Genomic DNA, 8,843 nt, shown 5'->3' on the forward strand with positions numbered 1-8,843 from the left:
CTGAAGTGGGGTATGTGGGGGAGGACCCTTCACTGTCTGATTTAGAGAAACACTGACATCCTGGGCTCTGTCCGAACAAGCCTCCTGTCAGAATGAATACATACATTTGTTTAGATTCGTGATGCAGCTGGAAGGGGCCCATTCAGATGTCTATCACCCCATCAGTGCAACATACCTGAGACAGGCTGTTTACTCCATTTGGAAAGTACAGACCCTCGAACCTTGGAATACCTTGAGGGACAACCCTGATTCAAACTTCCGAATTAACCCCTTAACATTCCAGGCTTATTACATACTAAGACTTAATATTCACTGACTACAGGGACTTGAATGCAAACTAATGGAGCTTTTCTTTGGTTATAGAAGTGCGTAATAAAACTTTGGTAGTAAACGATAAGGTAGTAAAAATACTGAAATATCATGAAATGAAGTAAAGAAAACAAAGCAAACAAAAAATACAGTCAACTATATGGCTGTCACTATCGCTCGTCTTAATTTTATTACTCAGTTTAAAAATATCATTGATTATAATTACCTTCTCATTCGTATGAGGATATTGTGTATTTTAAATTCCTTTCATACAGTAAGAAGTAGAGCCTGACGAACACTTATTTGTATGCATTTTTGCCTCACTGTATTTTTATTTGTTATGTAAAAGCTTCTTTAACTTTTCCCAGTGATGCATTTTGGAATCTTTGAAAGGATTTGCATAGTTAGCATAGTTTGTTATTGTTCAGTTGAGTCTGATTTAAACCTCTGATTAAATGATTAATGATCAAAACAATCAGTAGGTCACAGGATTACTAATGTAATCAATAATCTAAGTGGATCAGCAGCAAATGTGTTTAGCATGTCATTTGTGATGCAACTAGGATCTTAAGGGTCCCAGTGCAAAAAGAAATAAATAAAACAAATAAATAAATGGGTAACACTTTCTTTTGAGTGGCCCTTTGTAGATAATTAATAAGGTCTTAACAGAGCATCATTAACACAACAACAATATGCCAGTGAAGTACATTGAATACAGTGAGGTAAATATCTTGACGATGTACTGTTGATGGCCCTAATCCTAATCCTAACCTTAACCTCAACCCAAAACCTAATCCTAACTCTCACCCAGGCCCTAATCCTGACCCTAACCTTAACCTCAACCCAAAACCTAATCCTAACCCTCACCCTGGCCCTAATCCTAACCCTCACCCAGGCCCTAATCCTAATCTTAACCTTAAAATCAACCAAAAACCTAATCCTAACCCCTTGCTGTACTCGGCCTATTTAAGATTTTAGAGGTATAGATAATGAATATGAATATATGATGCTGCAGGTTGTAAAGGATCTGTTTGTGAAAAATAAGATGGGGGATGAGAGATAAACAGATATCAGTCTGTCTGTGTAGTGTTGACGGAAGCTAACTGGTGAGGCATGTTAAGAGTAAATTGTGAGTCATGGGTGCACATTTGTGTCAGTATCTACATGGGAGTTCAATAAGGAGTGCATCATGGAAGCCCTTGCCCACCCCCAGGCCCACCCCCAGCCCCATAGAGGCTCCACTGTGTGATACTCATCAGCAGTTTGCTTAGTGTGAGTTCCTTTTAGGAAATTCCACTTAGAGAAGGATTAAACTGTTTCTCCACATCTTCCTAACTATGTTCTTTGCTCCAGGCTGCAGCATTATTACATCTGTATTTGTGGTGGCCCTTCTCTTGTATTTACAGTCTTACTGTAAATTCAGACAGTTACTATACTTTAGTGCAGGGTACCGTATATCATGGATTACTGTACAGCGCTATAGGAATATCATATGGAGGTTAAAATAGAACAGTTTATCATATACGTATTGTACAGTTCTATAGACCTACAGTCGTATAATCTTATTATACTAGTACAGATTAGTATAGACTGTTTCTGTAAGGGTGATCTCAATTTTTTGTTTTTTTTAGTTTTCTGCATAAGTTTAGCAGATGTCCTTTACATTGTCCATAAAAAATCCATGATGATTGGACCAATAGAAATGCTCCACAATTGCTTAGAATAAAAACTCTTAATATTAACTTACATTGAAAGTACAGAACATTTTTGCACTCTCCTGCAAAGATACCATTTTGAAGATACTTGTTTTTCTTTGGACAGTGACAACGTCTTCAGTTTCTCCTGATGGAAATGATCACCAGGAATTTCTAAATTTTACATTATTGTTTTATATTATTGTAAATTCAGACAACTGCTAAAATTTACTACAGGTTGCTGTGCAAGCATTATAGATTATTATAAGACTCTAGGAACATTTTATTTAGGTGAAAATAACAGACTATTATAGAAGTATTATGCAACTACTGTAGTTTCTAATAGTATTGCTAGATATTTTATTTGCAACGGTCATTTTAAAGCCATTAGCTCCATTTTGTAACATACTATATACTGCTTAATGACACATTAACATTATATATGGTATAATGGTATACTGAATGGTATGCTGAATGGTATAATGGTATACTGAATGGTATGCTGAATGGTATAATGGTATACCGAACGGTATGCTGAATGGTATAATGGTATACTGAATGGTATGCTGAATGGTATAATGGTATACTGAATAGGATACTGAAAGGTATAATTGTATACTGAATAATATACTTAATGGTATAATCATATTCTGAATGATATAATTGTACATTGAATGATATAATTGTATACTGAATACATTACTGTCCTTATAAAACTGTACTGTATGTTGAGGCATTCAGTCTCTCTGTTGGTTTTGAAGTACATGGCTGTTAGTATTTCTGCCATTAGATGGCATACATGAGTCAGAAAAAAGTAGGGTCAGTACTGTGCTGAGGAGAAAAAATAAACACATTTGATTTTCGCTGGATTTTACCATGTAACATTTTGGTCAGACAAAAGAAGTTATTTTCTTGTACCCTACACTTTTTTGGGACCTACATTTTTCTTGTATTTTGTCCCCTCCTGAGGTCCACTTATGACTTTTGTGTGGGTTTATATACAAAAGTGCATTAATAATACATATAATCATACATTTCTATATGGTAATTTTCCAGCCTCTCTTTATCCTTTAGAATTAAACAGGCTGATTTTTTGCTACTGTTTCTTTAAGATGAATATATGTGAATGACCCCTCTTCTGATTGGCTGTCCTGTATTGTGTCTCATTTAGAAAACACTCCAGGCTGAAACACTTCTTGCGTGAATGGAGCAAAACTGCTGTAGGCTGAACTGGCAGATGTAAGAAAGTATTATGTTTGTGGCATCACAAAAACAATGTATTCAAATCTTTGCAGCTTAGTTTCCTCGTATGGACTGTATAGACTGGGGTGAAACTTTGAAACTTGTTTACACAGTACATCAAACTGTTCCATTTCAAAAATTGAGGAATTTTGTATTTTTCTACGATATGGGCCCTTCGAATAATTAATGAATTGATTACAAGTGGGCAGTAACTTCTTCCATTTGGTCAATTACATGCACTTAAGTATTTGCACTTTTGTTAACTTATTCTAAGTTATTTTCTTTTGATCAGTGAAAGAATTAATGAATCTCAATCAGTTTGGTGTAGCAACATTTTCACAGTTCCATTTATTTCATTATAGCTTTTGAAGATGGATTTTTCAGTGAATCTTCAAAATATTGTATGTTAAGTTGTAGTGTACACAAGTGCTTTTCAATTTGATAACAATCAGAAGTGGGTAGTAACTACTTCCATTGAATAAATGACACGCTCTTATGTACAATTAGTGGCAAAAAACAACAAACAAATAAAACTACTTAAAAAAAAACTACAAAAACAAAAAGGTATATTGAATTTTAAAGGGCCACTATGATAAACTGAATTTTTTTCAAACAGAAGACTTTGCTGTAGTATGTTTAACATGGTTAAAGTCTCAAATCATGCCACTCACTCTCCAGTCCATACAGTCCTTACATGGAAACTATTGTGTTTTGAATTTGTTTTTGTGATGTCATGAAAACAAGCACATTTACATACACTCTCAGAAATAAAGATAGTAAACTGTCACTGGGGCAGGGCCCCTCTTGTCACTGGGGTGGTACCCTCCAGGGTACATCTCAGTACCTTTAGTCAGGGAACATAACTGTACCATAATCCACTGAAATGATATTTTCTAAGTTGTACTGACTCCACACACCCCGTCTCGTCTCCAGGCTTTTATTTTACTGTTCTGTTTTAAATCATTCAGTTATGAAATGATACAACTCTGTACTTTTCACGTGGAAAAACGTACGTAAGGTATACACAACTATTGTACCTTTGAGGGAACATTGACATTGTTTGTCCATTGATGAATGAAAAATGTACCTGCACAGAACCTTTATTTCTAACAGTGTACATCCACCTATTTAACTTGTCCACACTTTATCTTGAACTTATTAGGAGTGTTTCAGCCTGGACTGCTTTCTGAATGAGGCAGCCAATCAGAGCAGAGCTAATTTACATATGTCAGTCTCAAAGTCACACAGTCTGCTTCATTCTAAGGGATAAAGTGAGATTGGACAGTGGTCATGTAAAAATGAATTATGACTGTTTTTGATATATGATCCCACGTAAATGCTTTGGGTGGACTTCAGGGACAAAAAATTCAAAGACAAGAAAGATGTAGGATAGGGGCGCTTTAGATTTGTTTGGAACACTGAACAGAAGTCATTCAGTCATTCAGTCATATATTCATTTACCATGTTCATTAGTATGTAGTAACATTTCAACAGATTCATTTTTTCTTACATTTTCTTACAGTCCTTAAAGTTTACATGTTTCAAGTTTCTGATATCTTCAAATGATATTAGCTTTACTAACTCAAGCATGTACTATGATTGCAGTGGAACTACAATTCTCTTTTTGGTTCATTTCACTGTTGTGTTGGTTTAGTTCCTGTTCTGCCCCGCTAAACTGCTATATGCTGAAAAGTAAATGTGTTGGGTTTCTTGACATCACAAAAACTGTTTTTGCTGCTTGGAATGTATGAACTGGAGACTAAACAGAACATTTTGAAACTTTAGCAGTGTTTACATATTTCATCAAGCTCTTTCATTCCATAAGAAGTGAGGAAATGTAGGCCCTCCTTGATATTTTGGGCCTTTAAGCATCAAAAGTACAAGTATATAGCACAAACAGTGAAGAAGTAGCATATTGTGTTTATAATACATATACATCATACAAGAAAGTTTACAAGAAAGACTCTTTTTTACCATTTATATATATATATATATATATGTATATATATATATATATATATATATATGGTAAAAAAGAGTCTTTCTTGTAAACTATTACCAAAATCCAGTGTACTGTCTTCTTTGTGCCAAACTCATTTTCTGCCGTTTGCATAAGCATAAGCAATAGAAGAATGTCTAACTGAAAACAATACAAATATTCCAACTAAATGGAAAATACTGCTGATTTTTCACAATTTCAATTGAGCAAAAATCAACAATTGACTGAAAAGGTTACTTTAGAGAAACTTGGCCACTCAGATTTCTTTACAGTTGTTGTGATAGGAACCAGGGGTCATGATGTCTACGACACAATTATAGCCATTTTATTTATTTTATCCAATCCAAAATGACCAGTGAATATCTTGTGAGTTTTCATATGTAATGTTGATGATGGTAAATCATTCAATCTGGAAAAAAAAGTTTTCTTTGGGTACCAAGAATGGATTAAAAAACAATAAAATGGATTCCACCCGATGACCGCAGGGATAGGCTCCCCCACCCCCGCAACCCAGAAGGATATTAGGCCTAAAGATGATTTCAAAACCACTGTAAAACAGCACCTCGGGCATCATATTTGTAACCATTTAATGTGATAACTTTCTGTTATTGCTCACAGCCCTCGCTTCACTTCTCACCTCAGTTTCTATGCTGACAGATGTGGGACATACTATGAAGTTCTGCTGCAGTTTAATAGGGAGTTTATTTATTCAGGTTGGTTTTGGTAGCGACTTTTACTTCTGCTTGAGTCATTTAGAGTCAGTGAAGTAACAGCCATTAGCTAATGTTCTGGTTGTCAGTAATGGAAGAATCTGGATATAAATGTTGGAAAGGATTTTCTGGAATTCTTCTGAAGAGATTAAAGGCTTAACTACTTAAAGTACATCTAATCCCAGAAGCTGGGGATGTGTCAATAACATGCACTTGTGTTCCAGTAAGTAACATTAGCATCGCCTGCGGCTGTTGCAAGAGGAAATCTACAGATGACATGCTTCAACACGATGGAGTATGGGATGTATGTCCATATATGGTCACATGTTCTACTTTAACCCACTTTCCAAGTTCCAAGTAGGGAAGCCCACCTAGGTCCTGCTAGAGATCACTGATAGCATTGTTTTCAGATTGTTGTCGATGTACAGCGGTAAAGCTCTGTCTGTGGGTGCTTTCTGTTCTGTATCGTCGCCATTCATCTCAAAACATGATCCTCATACACTGTAATGGCAACCCGCTGAACAAACAACTCACACACCAGGCACACAGATGAATCTGACCCAGTGTTGTATGGCTTTCTCATGTGCTGGATCACACGTTTGGCCTCCAAAGGGTGTTAATGTTCTAATATGTCATATGTGTTAATGTCATATTAGGGCCCATATTCTACATTTTTACTGTCCCCTTGAGGTTTTCTGACATTATGTAAGATGTTTGTGTGGGTTTATTATCCCAAAAACATAATTACGTTTCACAACCTTTAGAATTGAACAGGCTGTTTTTGTTCCTTTAAGATTGAGATATGTAAATGAGCTCTGTTCTGACTGGTTGCTCTGTATTGTGGCTCATTCAAAAAGAAGTCCAGGCTGAAACATCTCTTATAACTTGAATTGGCATGAATGGACAGAGCTAAAGTGCTATAGGCTGAATAGGTGGATGTGTGTTGGACATGTGTTGGTTTTCATGACATCATAAAAACAATATATTTAAAACAGGCTTTTTTTGCAGCTTAGTTTTCATATATAGATAATATGTACATATGAAAGATACATTTTGAAACTTTAACAGGGTTACATGATATAGTGCTCCTTAATTAAAAAAAAATATTATTTTTCATGATATGGGCCCTTTAATACAATGTGTTTTTCTACCTTTATATCAAAGGTTTGTCAAATCTCAGGGCAAGTAAAGATCTCTTTAATAGAAAATGTAATGTTGGGAGAGACAAAGAGGCAGGATGCAAAAGCAAGTTGTTGGTTTTCTTAAAAATCCATGACACAAAGGTAACAAAACAAAGGCCAAACACTATGGAACAAATATTAAAACACAAAGAAAACTAAAGACACAGAGAGACATGAAGAAAACAAACGAGAGATAACCAAAACAGGGCCTGAGGGAACAAAACACCAAGCAAACACAAAGCACACAAGCAGGGGTATAAATGTGCATGGAACAAACTACAAACAGGGGAATGTAAAGTTTATAATATTTAGAAATCAACAAAACAAGAATAAAGTTAAAATCACGATCGATGATGTTGAAATAGAAAGGGTCTATGAAAACAAATTTCTGGGTGTGATAATTGATCATCAAATTATGTTGGAAACAGCACATAAATAATTTAAAAACAAAAATGCAATATAACTATTGCAATATTATATAAATCTAAAGATATCTTGAATCAAAATTCATTCTATATACTGTACTGTTCCTTCATAGTTTCATATATGGCCTACTGTGTGGAGGTTTGGGGGAGCACATATAAAACAAACACCAAGCCTATTTTCATGCTACAGAAGAAAGCTATAAGAATTATAAGTCGATCAGACTATTATGAACCAACCAATAAACTATTTATTAAATTACATGCTTTAAAATTCAGTGATCTAGTCGACCTTCAAACTGCACAGATAATGTACAAATCACAAAACAATTTACTACCAAACTGTATTCAGAAGCTGTTTGAAGCAATTAAAGAGGGCAAATATGGACTTAGGGAAACACGTATGTTTAAAAAACCAATAGCAAGGACAAATATGAAAAATAAATGTATATCTGTCAAAGTGGTATGTTTGCGGAATAATTGTGATGAGGAACTAAAAATGTGTAGCTCACTTTGCAATAAAAAAAAACGTTAAAAGATAAGGTGGTAAGCACTTATAAAACTGAGGAATGATCATTATTTTGTATGAAATGTTCTGAAATGTGGATTTTCTTTCTGTTTTGATATTACTCTGTATTGTTTAAATGCAGAATTGTATATGATTAATAAAGGGTAGTCAAAATAAGCTATAGCTTCAGACTACACCTTTTCGGTCAGTACTTGTTTTCGTATCGATTATTATGTCCGTTAATTTTATAGCTTTAATTCTTCCTTTTATTTTTGTGTTACCTATTATTATTATTATTTCTCTTTTATTTCTATGGGTGTAAACACCTTGATAAACTGAAATAATCAAAACAAACAAACAAACAAACATCTGGGACTAATAAGATGGCTACAGACAACAGAAAGGTGAGAGAGATAACAAGAAGGCAGGACCAGAGAGTTCCTGGGAGGTTTTTTACCAAACAGAAATGAGAAGCTGACTCACTTGATTTGCAAATTTGTTGTTTTCTGCTGTTTGCAGTAGCAACAGGAACATGTATGTTTGAATACAATACAAATATTGCAACTAAAAGAGAAACTTTTACATTACAATTTTGTACATTTTTTTTATAGTGGTGGTGATAGGATATACACATTTTATTTAGTATCCAAAACCACCAGAGTACGTACGTGTCCTCTGAGTTTTTATATGTAATGTTGATGATGGTAAAAATGAAAAAGTTTCCTTTAGGTACCACGAATGGATAAAAAAGAAATAAAATTGATTAAAAAATAAACTT

Source organism: Colossoma macropomum, unplaced genomic scaffold, assembly GCF_904425465.1.
Source record: "Colossoma macropomum unplaced genomic scaffold, Colossoma_macropomum, whole genome shotgun sequence".
NCBI classification, from domain to species: Eukaryota; Metazoa; Chordata; class Actinopteri; order Characiformes; family Serrasalmidae; genus Colossoma; species Colossoma macropomum.